We start from the raw sequence: 15,898 nt of genomic DNA on the forward strand, positions 1-15,898 counted from the left end.
GGAAGGGAGAGGATGGGGTTGGGGAAGGGAGAGGATGGGGAAGGGAGAGGATGGGGAAGGGAGAGGATGGGGAAGGGAGAGGATGGGGAAGGGAGAGGGTGGGGTTGGGGAAGGGGGAGGGTGGGGTTGGGGAAGGGAGAGGATGGGGAAGGGAGAGGGTGGGGTTGGGGAAGGGAGAGGATGGGGTTGGGGAAGGGAGAGGATGGGGTTGGGGAAGGGAGAGGATGGGGAAGGGAGAGGATGGGGAAGGGAGAGGGTGGGGTTGGGGAAGGGAGAGGATGGGGAAGGGAGAGGGTGGGGTTGGGGAAGGGAGAGGATGGGGAAGGGAGAGGGTGGGGTTGGGGAAGGGAGAGGGTGGGGTTGGGGAAGGGAGAGGGTGGGGAAGGGAGAGGGTGGGGAAGGGAGAGGGTGGGGTTGGGGAAGGGAGAAGATGGGGAAGGAGAGGGTGGGGTTGGGTCGGGTAGGATGCGGAAGGGAGAGGATGGGGTTGGGTAAAGGGGAGGGTGCGGTTGGGGAGGATGGGGAAGGGGAAGGGAGAGGATGGGGAAGGGAGAGGGTGGGGTTGGGGAAGGGAGAGGATGGGGAAGGGAGAGGGTGGGGTTGGGGAAGGGAGAGGGTGGGGAAGGGAGAGGGTGTGGTTGGGGAAGGAGAGGATGGGGAAGGGAGAGGGTGGGGTTGGGGAAGGGAGAGGATGGGGTTGGGGAAGGGAGAGGATGGGGAAGGGAGAGGGTGGGGTTGGGGAAGGGAGAAGATGGGGAAGGGAGAGGGTGGGGTTGGGGAAGGGAGAGGATGGGGAAGGGAGAGGATGGGGAAGGGAGAGGATGGGGAAGGGAGAGGGTGGGGTTGGGTCGGGTAGGATGCGGAAGGGAGAGGGTGGGGTTGGGTAAGGGGGAGGGTGCGGTTGGGGAGGATGGGGAAGGGAGAGGGTGGGGTTGGGTAAGGGAGAGGGTGGGTTTGGGTAAGGGGGAGGGTGGGGTTGGGGAAGGGAGAAGGTGGGGTTGGGGAAGGGAGAGGATGGGGAAGGGAGAGGGTGGGGTTGGGTCGGGTAGGATGGGGAAGGGAGAGGGTGGGGTTGGGTAAGGGGGAGGGTGCGGTTGGGGAGGATGGGGAAGGGGAAGGGAGAGGATGGGGAAGGGAGAGGGTGGGGAAGGGAGAGGGTGGGGTTGGGTAAGGGGGAGGGTGGGGTTGGGTAAGGGGGAGGATGGGGATGGCGCGTGCTCTCCGCCGGTGTCGAAGCCGCGGGCACGCGCAGAACGCTGGCGTTGAAGCCCCAGGCGGGCACGCGCGTTCAGGGCCGATGCCGAATCCCCAGGCGGGCACGCGCGTTCAGGGCCGATGCCGAATCCCCAGGCGGGCACGCGCGTTTAGCGCCGATGCCGAAGTCCTAGGCGGGCACGCGCGTTCAGGGCCGATGCCGAAGCCCCAGGCGGGCACGCGCGTTCAGCGCCGACGCCGAAGCCCCAGGCGGGTACGCGCGTTCAGCGCCGACGCCGAAGCCCCAGGCGGGCACGGCTTGAAGTCACTGTGACAGGGGCAGGTAGGAGCTCCAAGGTGCGACCAGTTGTGCTGGCGGTTCGAGCCGGAGTTGGTGCGCCGGCTCTCGGTGGGTGGAGCCAGGACTCGGGCGGGATCCTGCAACTTGTTGCTTTCGTCCAGTTGCTGCCGGCGGTCGGTGCCGGGGGTGTGGAGTCGCTGGTTCAGCAGGAAGGGTCCGGAGCGGATGGTGCTGAGGTGTCTTCGAGCTGGTGTATGCAGGTCTTCATTTAACACCAAAATGTCGCTGCTTGTTAACTCTCTGCCCTGTCCGCTATGTCCCAAGGTCAATCCACGAGTCCTGCTGAAGGGTCTCGGCCCGAAACGTCCACTGGACTCTTGTCCGGAGGTGCTGAGTTCCTCCAGCATTTTGTGTGTGTGTGCGTGTGAATGTGTGTGTGTGAGAGAGAGTGTGAGTGTGTGTGAATGTGTGTGTGAGAGAGAGTGTGAGTGTGTGTGAATGTGTGTGTGAGAGAGAGTGTGAGTGTGTGTGCGCGCGAGTGAGTGTGAGAGTGTGTGAGTGAGAGAGTGTGTGTGTGTGAGTGAGTGAGTATGTGTGTGTGAGAGAGTGTGAGTGTGTGTGTGTGAGAGAGTGTGAGTGTGTGTGTGTGAGAGAGTGTGTGTGAGTGTGTGTGTGTGTGTGCTGCAGTGGCTCCAATGCTAATTATTGCGCTGGTTCATATTTTGAAAACGGGTCACTTTACCCGCGTGCTGACTGATCCGATCTCTCTGCAAACTTGATGGATTTAGAAGTAGACACCAGTCACAATATAAATGTAGACTAATTAATGTTTGCAGCGTTTTAGTCTAAAATGTAACCTACTGAAAGCGGTTGAATGTGGTGACTACTGTACAGTGGGGGCGCTGGGGTGGGGGGGGCTGTAAGTGAACCCGGTAGAAGTTGCAGGTACCGAGTATGGGGGGTGGCTGTCAGAACACTTTCATGAACTCACAGTGTTCTGATCCCCCCCCCCCACCCCCGGGGATTGTCAAAAGACAGGATTTCATAAAACTCTATGCTCTCTGAATTATAAACAAATTTGGCTTAAATTGGTAAACCTGAGGTTTCTGTGAATGGTGCACGAGTGCCGTGATTCAGCCAACTGCATTGAACAGGGGTATTTCAGGAGGTTACAAGCTCAAACAGAGCTTCTGGAAGGTTTGCTCGTTCACCCCGAGTCCTGTGGTATATTAGTAGTTTCGGAATGGGTTTAGCCAGTGTCTTTGTCCTGGGTCAGAGGCCGGTGATTCCCGTGTATGGGCGAGTTCAGGACTGAATGTCCCACACAACCTGCTGATCCTGTATTTCAGGTATGCGTGGGAACGGCGGCTCTGGGGTGATTGTGCCAGGCGGGATGGGAGCAGGCGGTCTGTATATATGGCAGGGAACGGGGAGAGTGAACTGAAAGGAAACGGTTATTCAGGGAATGGACTTGCCCCTCATTACCTGGGCAGTCCACTACAATTGCTTCATTTGCAAGGATCTGTGGTTGTGACGTGTGAGAACATTTCCCCAAATCACATTGCCATCTGTGGAAGCTTTCTGTGCACCATCGGCTGCTGCTTTCCTCATCGCCGTGTCTGGCACCCGTGCACTGCAGTCGCAAAAGTTTCTGACGGTCCCTGATTCTGGGAAACGTTTCCAGTCAGTGGGTTACTTCTCACTGGTAACAGTTTCACCAATCTTTTCTATCAGTCCGACCCCTCTCTATCTCTCCCTCTCCGTTCCCCCCCACCCCGCCACCCCTCTCTATCTCTCCCTCTGCGTTCCACCCCCCGCCACCCCTCTCTATCTCTCCCTCTGCGTTTCCCTCCCCCCCCTGCCACCCCTCTCTATCTCTCCCTCTCCGTTCCCCCCCCGCCACCCCTCTCTATCTCTCCCTCTCCGTTCCCCCCCCGCCACCCCTCTCTATCTCTCCCTCTCCGTTCCCCCCCCGCCACCCCTCTCTATCTCTCCCTCTCCGTTCCCCCCCCGCCACCCCTCTCTATCTCTCCCTCTCCGTTCCCCCCCCCGCCACCCCTCTCTATCTCTCCCTCTGCGTTTCCCTCCCCCCCCCTCCCGCCACCCCTTCTGTCTCTGGTCTCCCATCTCTCATCCCAGCTCTCAACGCATTTGCCCCAGGATCCTCTGAAAACTCACTTCAATTCCCTCCTACTCCCCCTCCAACTCTCCCCTCCCGTTTTCTCAGTCCTGTTCCCATCCCACTCTCCCGTTTTCTCATTCCTGCTCTTTCTCCTCTTAATCTCTCATTTTTTGTCGTCTCCTCTTCCACTCTTCTCCAGCATTAGTTTCTCCAGCATCCAGTTGCCATTAATGCCATGTGTTTGTTGTTTATTTTTACTTGATTTGCATCAGTGAAATTGCAGTGGAACCATCACCTGGATGAGAATTGCAACCTAGAGGTAGGTTGTGCAATTCTGCAGGAAGTTCACACACTGGAAAATGTGAGGACAGGGATGGGGGACCCTGAGTAAATGGTTAGTATTTCAAGACACATCAGTGGCCTGAACAAATGACTGGGCAACTTGTACTGATACTTTTATGTGAAACTTAAAGCTCACCTCAGAGAGACCAGGTTGACTCCAAGTTGTGTTTAGTAGCTTCTAGGACTGCTGAAAACTGTCGGAAACATTTGAAGTTTAAAATGGAAACTTAATTGAACTCAGCAGTCAGCATATTAACGTGGTCTGTCTGTTCTAAAGCAGTTTGACATCCCTGACAACGTTGGTTAGGGTCTGGGATTTTACCTGATCCCTGTGCACAAGAGCTGTATTTTTACTCTTTCCAAGATTTCTTCAGTGTTACTGATATTTAACTGATTCTTTGATTCAAATACATTTGTGGAGTTGGGATCTTTTCCTTTTCAATAAACCCTTTCCCTAAGTTACCAACCAGTCCTAGGATTTAGTTTTGCTCTGTCGGTGTTGTGCCATCATTTCCCACCAGCATTTTATACTGGCCATCTCCCTCCCCCCACCTTGAGTCCAAATGAGGGGTCTTGACCCGAAAAGCTGACTGGAGATGCTGCCTGACCTGCTGAGTTCCTCCAGCGCTTTGTGTGTTGCTCCAGATTCCAGCATCTGTAGTCTTCTGGCTTCTTTCAGTGTGCCTGTTGTCCTTTGGAGCCTGCTTTGTCAGGGGGCCAGTGAATTGTGGTGGCTGTGGCTGTGTAAAGTGTTCCTTGTGTCTTTTTCTGAAGATTAAATGCTATGAAGCGGATCTTTATGCTTCTGCAGCCTGGGGTTATTGAAACAGCTTGGTCCTCGCTTTCTCATGTCAACCCACTCAGTCTAAGCTGGTTCTCAAAGTAATCCATACCTATTCCAATGTAACCTATTCTCTTGTATACCAACAACTCAATGCCCCTCCCCTGCACCAGCCTTCTATCAAAGTTCAAAGTAAATTTATTATCACATACAACCCTGATGTTTATTTTCTTGCAGGCATACTTAATAAATCCATAATGGAATAATAGCCGTAATAGAATCAATGAAAGATCACACCAACTTGGGCGTCAACCAATGCGCAAAAGGCAACAAACTGTGCTAAAACAAAAAGGAGGAAATAATAATAAAGTAGCAATAAATATTGAGAACATGAGAAGAAGAGCCCTTGAAAGTGAGTCCAAGGTTGTGGGAACAGTCCAGAATGGGGCACGTAAAGCTGAGTGAAGTTAACCCATTTGGTTCAGGAGCCCAGTAGTTGAGGGGTAATAACTGTTACTGAACCTAGTGGCGTGGGTTTTGAGGCTCCTATACCACCTTCCTGATGGTAGCAGTGAGAAGAGGGCATGACTTGGGTGGTGGGTGTCCCTGATAATGGATGCTGCTTTCCTGCAACAGCACCCTGTGTAAGATGTGCTCAGTGGTGGTGGGAGGGCTTTACCCATGTTGGACTAGGCTGTATCCACTATTTTTGGGAGGCTGTTCTGTTTAAGGGATTTAGTGTATCCATACCAGGCCATGATGCAACCAGTCAATGTACTTCATCGCACATCTGTAAAAGTTTGTGAAAGTTTTAGCTGACATGCTGAATCTTCGCAAACTCCTAAGAAAGTAGAGGCGCTGTTGCGCTTTCTTTGTGATGGCACTTACGTGCGTGCTGGACTCGGGACAGATCCTCTGAAGTTATAACAGAGGAAAGTTGCTGTCCCTTTGCACCTCTGATTTGCTGACAAGGACTGGCTCCTGGACCTCTGGTTTCCTTCTGAAGTAAATAATCAGCTCCTTGGTCTTGCTGATATTGAGTAAGAGGTAGTGGTTATGGCACCACGCAGCCAGATTTTCAGTCTCCCTCCTGTATCAGCCAGCAATACCAGGCAGATGTCTGGGTTGTGGGGGGAACAGTGGAAACCCGTATGAGCAGAGGGAGAAAGTGCAAACTGCTCAGACAGAATCCTGGCTGAACTGAGGGATGTGTGGCAGCAGCTCAAGATATGATTGGCTAATTTGGGGATCAAATCTATGGTCATCCATTCATTTTCAGTTGATCTTCTGATACATTTGTCAGGTAGGACTTCCACTGTATTAGCTCTGCTGTGACCAGTGAGCAGCGTGTCCTGGTTTTATTATTCTCCTACAATCCTGTGATTGAGAACCTTTACTGCATTAAAGCTGGACTGTTATCATCAGCCTCAACTTGGTTGGAATTTGCATCAATCCTGAAGCTGCCTATGTCTTGCTGTAGTGGTACAGGACCAGGCAAAGCTGCAGCTGGAACGTAATGTAAAGGTCTGGTCACCTGACAGAAGGAAGGAAACTCAAAACACAATGGAAACACTCAGCAGGTCAGGCAGCAATAACTTTTCAGATCTGAGACCATTTTTTTTTCTCTCAAACACTGCAGAGTGTTTTTACTAAAAATGTGAGCATCTGCAGTTTTTTTTTCTAATTTTTACAACAAAAGAAAGGAATTACATTGAAGGTTCAACAGATTGTTTCCTGGGTTTGGGGAGAGGGGATTGTCAAAGCGACTTGGGTTTTTTATTCTCTCTGGAGAATAAGAGGAGATCCCACTGAACCAGAAGATTTCTGATGGGGCTGTTAAGGTAGTTTTAGGGAAGACAGGTTAGAGTGTTGAAGTGCCAGCACAAGGAATCTGTCATTCAGGACTAAAACAAGGAGAAATTCTATCAGCTTGAGGGGTAAACCTTTGGGATTCACTAACAGAAGTCTCGGTCACTGGTAAGACATGTTTGTTTTATCACTGACTTCTGTCCCACACTCTCACCTGGTACTCAGTGCAGGAAGGCAACAGAAACTCAAATAACCACGTGTTACAACAGCAATCTGTAGAGGAGCATTTCTGAATGGACAACATGTTGAACTTTGAAGTGGTTGGGCTACAACAGAAGACTGTGAACATACATTCAGTGGTCACTTTAGTAATACAGGAGGTGCTGAGTGGGAAGCACTGTTATTTCCATTGGAAGATCTATGAACATGTTGTCTACATCTATCTTAATATATGAAGTAGGAACATTGTTTTGACATTACAAAGCATAGTTGTGCAACAGAAAATTAATATTACATGGTTTCATAAGCTACTTGCATTGGAATGTTCCCCCGCTTATTGGGAACCTGCATTAAAGGCATTACAAAGTTGGTTTCTCAGCGACACAGATGGGCGTATGAATTACCTTCACTCTTCAATAGATGATCCCACAGTCATAAATTTGAAATGGCAGGTTTTGTGTTAAATTAATTTTGAAAATAAAGTTACAAAATGAATATTTGTTTTGATTGGACGGGCACAGAAAGAAATGCATGTTAACTACTCACAATATACAACACTTTGACAGATAACACTAAATAACCAATTCTTTTCGGCTATGAATGACCAATTATGGAAATTTTTATCAAAAACAAGAGCACAGTTTGCTAGTTAATAGTGTTAACCTGCAGTTTATATTTCAGTTCCTGTGAGTGGATTTCCACATTTGCATTTAATTTAATTTATCGGTGATTAAAGGGAAGTAGTGTTTCTGGATATGCTTGCTGTGGGCTTTATTACTCCTGGCAGTCGTCACTGCCCTGTGCTTTCAAATCTGCATTGAGACCAGAAAAAAGATCAAAAATGTGATTGCCATTAAATATGGTTATCAATCATGAGTATGTTTCAATATTATAGAATCTGCTTATTGGCTTTTAAACAAATAATTTGTATGCTTTAAGGTACAGTACTGTTGAACTGTGAGAGTGGTGCTCTCTTAAACAGAAGGCTATCCCAGACAGTTACATTGCCTGTAGGTAAATGCAGAACAGGTAATGTCTGGGTGAATCCTGCTAACTTTGTCTCTTTTCTTGAGTGGATACTTATGCTAATCATTGTTTACAGGGTATTGTCTTGCTCGTTAACAGGGTGTAAGTTTCATTAGCCAGGCCTCTCCAACACCCATCCCATATGGTCCTTGAGAAGGTGGTGAATCAGAATCAGGTTTAATATCACTGGCACAGGTCATGAAATTTGTTGTTTTGTGGTGGTAGTACATTGCAATGCAAAATAATAAAAATATAAATTGCAGTTAAAAATATATTAAAATTAAGTAATGCAAAAAGAAAGCAAAAAAATTGAGGTAGTGTAAGTGGTTTAAAGTCCATTCAGAAATCTGATGGCAGAGGGGAGGAAGCTGTTGCTGAAACGTTGAGTATCTTCAGGCTCCTGTACCACGTGCTCGATGGTAGCAGTGAGAAGAGGGCATGCTCTTGGTGATGGGGGTTCCTAATGATGGATGCCACCTTTTTGAGACATTGCCTTTTGAAGATGTCCTCAAAGCTGGGGAGGCTAGTTCCCATGGCTGAGTTTGCAATATGGCCGCTCCATACCAGGTGGTGATGCAATCAGTTAGAATGCTTTCATGGTGCATCTGCAGAAATTTGTAAGAGTCTTTGGTGACGTGCCAATTCTCCTGAAACTCCTAATGAAATATAGTCACTTCTGTGCCGCCTTTGTAATTGCATCAATATGTTGGGCCCAGGATAGATCTTCAGAGATGTTGACACCCAGGAACATGAAACTGCTCCTGATGAGGACTGGTGTGTGTTTGCTGAATTCCCCTTCCTCAGGTGGACAATCAGTTCCTTAGTCTTACTGACATTGAGTGCAAATTTGTTGCTGTGGCACCACTCAACCACCTGATCTATCTCATTCCTGTACATCTCCTCATCTCCATCTGAAATTCTGCCAACAATAGTTGAATCATCGGCAAATTTATAGATGCCGGCTGAGCTGTGCTGTGGATATAGAAAGAGCAGAGCAGTGGGCTTAGCACGCATCCTTGAATTGCACCAGTGTTGATTGTCAGTGGGGATGAGCTGTTTTTTCTGATCCGCACTGACTGAGGTCTCCTGATGAGGAAGTCGAAGATTCAGTTGCAGAGGGGGATATGGAGGTCCAGGTTTTGGAGCCCTGGGTATGGTTGTGTTGAATGATGCGCAGCCTGATGTAGATATTGCTGTTGTCCAGGTGACCCAAGGCTGAGTGAAGAGCCAGTGAGATTGCATCTGAGGTGGTTCAGCTGGCTCTTCTTGGGCACCGGCTTGATTGTCACTCTTTAGAAGCTGCTGGGAGTCTCCAACCGCAGCAGTAAGAGACGGAAGATGTCCTTGAACACTCTCCCCAGTTGGTTGGCACAGGTTTTCAGTGCCCTACCTGGTACACCATCAGGGTCTGGTGCCTCCTGAGGGTTCAACCTCTTGAAAGATCTTCTGTCATCGGCCTCCCAGACAGAAATCGCAGGGTCACCAGGTGTTGCAGGGGTTTGCACAGCTGTTGTTTTATTCTCCCTTTCAATGCAAGCGTAAAAGGTGTTGAGGTCATCATGCAGTGTCACAGCCATTCGTGATGTTAGGTTTCACCTCATAGGAAGTAATGGCTTGCACACCCTGTTAGAGTTAACCTGCGTCTGACTCCATCTCTGACTTCAATTGGAATTGCCTTTTCACTCTTAAAATAGCCTTCTGTAGGTCATACCTGCACTTCTTGCATAGTTTTGGATCACTGGTCTTGAATGCCACAGATCTAGCCCTCAGCAGAGTACGAAACTCCTGGTTCATCCACAGTGGTTCGTTTCAGTATGTCCTGTATGCTCTCGAAGGCACACACTCAGCTACACAAGTCTTGACGAAGTCAGTGATGTGATAACTGTGTTGTATTCATTCAGGTTTGAAGTAGAATCCCTGAATATTCTCTTGTTCCCCAACCTGAAATAGTCGAGCGCTCCTCTGCCTCCCTTAACCATATCTCATGGTCCTCACCACTGGTGCTGCAGTCTTTAGTGTCTGCCTTTACGCTGGGAGCAGAAGTACAGCCAAGTGATCGGACTTTCCAAAGTGCACTGTAGGAGACTCGGTAAGCGTCCTTGATGGTGGTATAACAGTGGTCAAGTATGTTGGCTCCTCTGGTTCCACAGGTGATACATTGGTGGTAGTTGGTCAGAGACTGCTTCAAGCTGGCCGGGTTGAACTCCCCCACAGTGACAGGAAGGCGTCAGGATGTGCTGTTTTGAGATTGCTGATCACGGTGCTCAGCCTGACGTAGGCCAGAGGTGATTTGTACACCACTACCAGAATGACGGTGGAAAACACCCTCATCACATAAGATGGACAGCAGTCCCTGATGCCCCTCTGGTATTGCAATCTTGCTCTGAGGTCTGGAATTTTATTTTCCAGGATAGTCAGGAGTGGATCGAAGGCCTCTGCTTTTCAGTCATGCTTGTAGCCCAGCAAGCCTTCCACACCTCTGATTTCTGAAAGAGGAACTGCACACATGACCTGAGTCTACTCCAGGGTCTGTCCATTTTGAGGATTGATGGAGTTTTTTAAACATCTTAAAATGTTGTTGCCTAACGCTGTACCCGTGGCTGCAAATGGATTTCAGCTTAAGTATCCTAAATGGGAATATTTAATGATTCCCATCAGAGCTGCGTGCAGGACGTTGCCATTTATTGGCACCATCTTGTAACAACCTTCACCTTGGAGTTAGGTGACAACAAACCCAAACGGGAGCAGCAGTGAGACCCTCTTAGGAAAGCTGTAGTGAAGGTGGGAAGCTTCATGTTTTGCTGACGTATGTAACTGGCTGTCTGGTTTGCTGAGTCCTTCGTGTTTGTCTCTTATTCACCAGCTTGCCCTGCTTGTGTTTTACACTCTGGAGGTTTGGACCGGTTTAGCAAAAGCATTATTGTTCTATGAATGACTCCTGAATCAGAATAGTGAGATTTCTGTGCCCTGTCACCACATAGATGGTTAGCACAAGTCCATCGATATGCATCCTGGTAGGCGTGTGACATGTACCAGTGCAGCCCACGGGGGGGGCAAAGATGGGGGGGTGGGGGCATTGATGGGTGTAATACTGAGGCTTGGTCAGACTGGATCTGGAGTATTGTGAACAATTTCCAGCACCTTATCTGAGAATTACCTGCTGGCATTGGAGAGTTCCAGAGGAGTTTCACAAGAACTAAAAGGTTAATGTACGAGGAGCATTTGGTGGCTCTGGGCCTGTATTCGTTGGAGTTTAGAAGAACAAGGGGAACTCACTGAATCCTGTTGAATATTGAAAGGCTTAGTGTTTCGATTCCCTCTGGTGACTGCAAGGAGTTTGTACGTTCTCCTTGTGACTGGGTTTCCTCCTGGTGGTCTGTCATTCCAAAGATGTATGGTTAGGGTTAGTAAGTTGTGGGCATGCTTTGCTAGCAACAATTGTGGGCTGCATCCAGCATAATCCTCACTGATTTGATTTGATACAAATAATAATACACTAAGTTTTGATGTTTGTGTGACAAATAAAGCTAATCTTTATCATCTTCATAATAATATAGTGGGAGAGTTCAGGACCAGTGGGCACACTGTCAGAGTACAAGAAGATCCCTTTAGAACAGATAATGAGGAGGAATCTCTTTAGCCAGAGGGTGGTGAATCTGTGGAATTCATTACCACAGGTGGCTGTGGAGACCAGTTTATTGGATATACTTAGACTTGAGGTTGATAGATTCTTGATTTTTATTTACTGAGGAATAGGCCCTTTCGATCCTTCGAGCAGTGCCACCCAGCAACCCCATCTAACCCTGACCCAATCACAGGACAATTTACAATGACCAATTAAGCTTTGGACCGTGGGAGGAAACCAGGGCACTTGGAGGAAACCCACGTACAATCCTTACAGACAAGCAGCGGGAATTAGTAATGGCAACAGGCATTACAGGGAGAAGGCAGGAAATTGGGTTTGAGAGGGGAAATAAATTGGTCATTCTCAAAGAGTAGTTGTCTTCAGTATCAGTGGGCATCTTCAGTACGACTGGTTTGTGGAATGTGAGGCTGGCCTGCACTGGAATCTGATGTGGCTGTGGATCAAATGCAGATATTATGTCCATTGCTACTGGTTGTTTTCAAAAGCTACTGAAGTTGTTCTCCCTTCACCTTGAGTGAGGATTTAAGTTTAGGTCTCCTTCATGGCTTTTTGCCAATAATTATAATGCAAATTTGTTTTGTGTTCATTGTGTTTACTTCAGATCAAGTATAAAGATGTGCGATGTGGCCAAAAACAGCCTCTTGTAGCACAAAAGGAAAATTTTACAGGGTCAAAAGTAGAGTTGGATTGAAAGTAGCTATTGTATTCCAGTGAATATTGTTTTTACAAAGATTAAAGCAAATGCATTACTCATCCATATTGTTTGAGTTTCCTTTACAAGTCGAGGGAAGTGGTTATATGTTTTTCTAATGGATTTGGCAGTAGGCTTTGCTGTAGTTGCCATTTCATTTACCATTCACATACACAGAAGCTCGCTTACATAGTTTATAGAATTTATACTGTGCTCACCAGAATTGTGCACCAGATTTACATCTTTTATAACTGCATACATGGCCGTTAATTGTTGAGTAATGACTAAAAAGAGTAAGTGCAAACTTAATCTTCAAAGTCTGGACCAAGCAAGATGTGATTCATCATCTTTGGATTTGATGGTTATCTCAGCTTTTGCACCCGCTTTTGTACCAGTTTACACAGCCACTAAGGCCCAAACCTTTGTTCTATGTCAATGTATACTATCGTTCAGGATCTTTGTACATTATGATTTTTGGGGAATGATTCATTTTTTATCCAGCTTTTAAGCATTTACTTTCAATTTTATTGAGCTGTGTTCTCAATTGAATTTCTTTAGTTGCTAATTGAGATTGGTTTTAGTTTAATGTTCTCTTTCAGGTTTTTGTTGGCTATCTACACTGTGACTGGAGGTGGCCACTTTATCTTAATTATATATTAATTATTAGGTACACAAAACACTATTGAGCAATAATTAGATTTAAATTGTTTAAAATTTGATTGTAGACAATCACAAGGAATCCATGTGTAAACCTAACATGAAGAACAATCGTATTTCCATGTGTTAGAGGAGAACACTTGTGGACGTACTTGAGGATGTTGCTTCATTAAAAGATAAGCTTTGAAGTACATAATGCCCCTGATGTTACTGCATGTGTAACAGTGAGGCCATTGGACTCACTGTCATTATGGAATAAGTCGTGCATTAGGATTCTGGGCATTGCTGTTCCTGTAGCTCTCCTTTATACAAGCTTTACTACGCCAGTCATGTAAGTGTTCACTCCTCGGCCTCCTTCACCCAAGGGAACACAAGCCCACCCTCTGATCATGTGCCTTCTCAAGACGAATTGTTCAGACTGTGTTTGTAGATCATTGCTCAAGGAAGGACAGGCACCTAGATAATATTTTCACCGTTGAATCAGTTCTCTTGTGAATGCTGACTTTTGTTGCTGATGATAAAACTGGTCAGACTTCAGCTTGATGTACACAAGTGGTCTAGGCTGTTTTTTTATAGACACTGGCTATACTCAGGGACACCTTGCCTGAACACTCAAGTTACTTATTTCGTGTTTGTATCGGATTTCCTGCAGACTGTGACGCAATAGTAATCTGGAACATGATTCTGGCTGGTTTATCTCTCCCTGACGGTGTGCAGGAATTCTGTGCTCTGGAGGTTTCTGAACGGGTTCCATTGCTCACACTCAAGCATGCTCATTCTCCAAAAGGGCCTCAGCTGAATCTGGAAGACAGACCTTGACCTTCAGATGGTGCTGGGGCTGACTGTCAGGGGGCTCAAATATTCAATAAACATCCACATCTGCAGAGCACTGGTATCTGGCACATCCCTGCCCCCAGTTTTGCCAGCTGTCAAAACATTTCTGACTTTCAAGCTGCCCTCTTCTTCCAGCATCCCTGTAAACTCTTGTACTGGGTAAAAGTGCAGATTTTAAAATGCAGGTCAATTAGGGAAAACATTTTGAAAATTTCTCCAAACACTTTAAATGATCTGAAGCTATCTAGGGTTAATATAGTGTCTGGATCTCAAAAGTCAGTGTAATTGCATAGCTGCAGACAAGGCCTAGAGATGTGATGGTATTGTGTTTGCTGACCGTGAAGTTCCAAACTCAAACAAGAACTTGAAGCTGTATCGGATATAAATAGTCATGAGTACTCCCGCTAAAGGGAGATTATACTGTAACTACCCAATATTCAAAGACTAGTTAATTTCCCTGTTTATTATCCATGGTGAATTTAGCTGCCAATACTCACTATTCGAGTGGTGGGTCCCCTCTCCTTACCAAGGAGACGATATTACTAGCTAATAGTTCATTTATTTTCTCTGATACACATTTAAATCCACACAACACTCTTGAACACATTTATAACTCTCAGAGGATTTCTATCTTGAACATTTTCAAAGATTAAGGATTTTTTTTTTAAATTTTTTAATTAGTTTTTCAAAACATTTTACAAAATTAAAAACCCCAAATCCCAGTGAGGAGCATTAATACAGAGCAAGGTTAAGCATACAATAACAATATGCTACAAAGGAAGAGAATTTAACAAAAAAGCACCTAAATTAAAGACAAATGAGCTTAGTGTCCTCCCCAAACCCCACAACACAAGAAAAAAAACAACTCCAGACCAACCACCACACAATATAGAGAGTATAAGTCCGGACAGTCAAACTCCCAGACTGTGAATACACTTAGCAACAGAGGATAATAATGAAGGATTTTTAAAATTGGTATAATTTCTGTAAAAAGACATACCAAAATACAGATGAATTAGTCATCCGTTGCAGAAACCAAAGCTGGAGAAATGGATTCTAGTTCACCTGTGTTACTTCCATGTTTCTTCTAGCTGCTTTTTTTTAAACCCCAGTACTAACAAGCCTGAACTGCTTTCTACATTTATATCCTTCCTCATCCTCTTGGGTAACTTCACACACAAGTGATATTTCCTCAGATATCCTTTTAACACAAATGGTCTAAAAGCATCTTTTTCATCTCAGCTTCCTCCAATTAATACTGTAAAGCTAAAGTCCTCAAGCACGTTCACACACAGCTTTTGATATGCTATGTGATATTATCCATCTGTTCTACAAGCTTCCTTGAACTAAGCAATTAAGAGTCAGCTTGTCTGTTTGAAGCAATCCAAATTAAACAACGCATTGCCTTGTACTACACAATGAAGCAAGTGCAGTGACTAGAATCTGCTTTCTCAAAGAGTGTCTGAAAAACTATTCTATAGAGAGTGCTTACTTAACTTCAAAGTGATTACTGTTTTCTATTTACATTTCAAGAACGGATGACTGAGTTCCATTTCGACCAGAAATTAAACAAAGCAATATAATTAAATTTTATTCACAGCTGTTCATGATCTTTCAAACAGCAGCTGCTGTTTTTTAAAAAGCAAGCTTAACAAACATGAGACAGAAGCACACTGGCCTAGGACAGTGAATATCCATCACCCCCCCTCCACCCCGCTCTTGCTAAGCAAAGATTTCTAACAAAGCTTCTGTCTACCAATATCAGCTTCGAGATCAAGATTCCTCTCAGAAACAAACTATCACTCCTCCATTATTTCTAACAAGAGAAAAATCTGCAGATGCTGGAAGTTCAAGCAACTCACACAAAATGCTGGAGGAACTCAGTAGGCCAGGCAGTATTTATGGAAAAGAGTAAGCAGTTGACGTTTCAGACCAAGACCCTTCCTCTGTGTAGCGGAGGAAAAGTCGGGGAGTGATACTGGTGTAGACTTGGAACATAGACTGTTTCACATAGTCGACAAAAAGGCTGGCATACCTGGGACCCATGCGCGTGCCCATGACTATGCCTTAGCTTGGAGGAAGTAGGAGGAGCTGAAGGAGAAATTATTGAGAGTGAGGACCAATTCCGTCAGCTGAAGGAGAGTGGTGGTGGAGGGGAATGGGCTGGGTCTGCTGTCTATAAAAAAGCTGAGAGCTTTAAGGCCCTCCTGACAGGGAAAGAAAAGTGTATAGAGACAGGGCCAGGGAACTTAAAGTCATTGATTGTGTGAAGTGTC

The 15,898-nt window shown here is 46.4% G+C and overlaps 1 protein-coding gene across 3 annotated transcripts in view; it reads left to right on the forward strand.

Annotated features, from left to right (window-relative positions):
- The first annotated feature begins 1,398 nt into the window (after positions 1–1,398).
- Positions 1,399–15,898, forward strand: part of cgnl1 (cingulin-like 1) — a 214,784-nt gene continuing 200,284 nt past the window's right edge. The window contains exon 1 of one of the 3 annotated variants that reach the window (XM_073032901.1): positions 1,399–1,537. The gene's annotated coding sequence lies outside the window, so the exon portion shown is untranslated. Of the gene's footprint in view, positions 1,538–1,579; positions 1,756–15,898 lie in introns of those variants that run through there. The other 2 variants (XM_073032900.1, XM_073032898.1) reach the window with 2 other exon arrangements.

Source organism: Hemitrygon akajei, chromosome 30 (genome assembly GCF_048418815.1).
Source record: "Hemitrygon akajei chromosome 30, sHemAka1.3, whole genome shotgun sequence".
Classification (NCBI taxonomy): Eukaryota; Metazoa; Chordata; class Chondrichthyes; order Myliobatiformes; family Dasyatidae; genus Hemitrygon; species Hemitrygon akajei.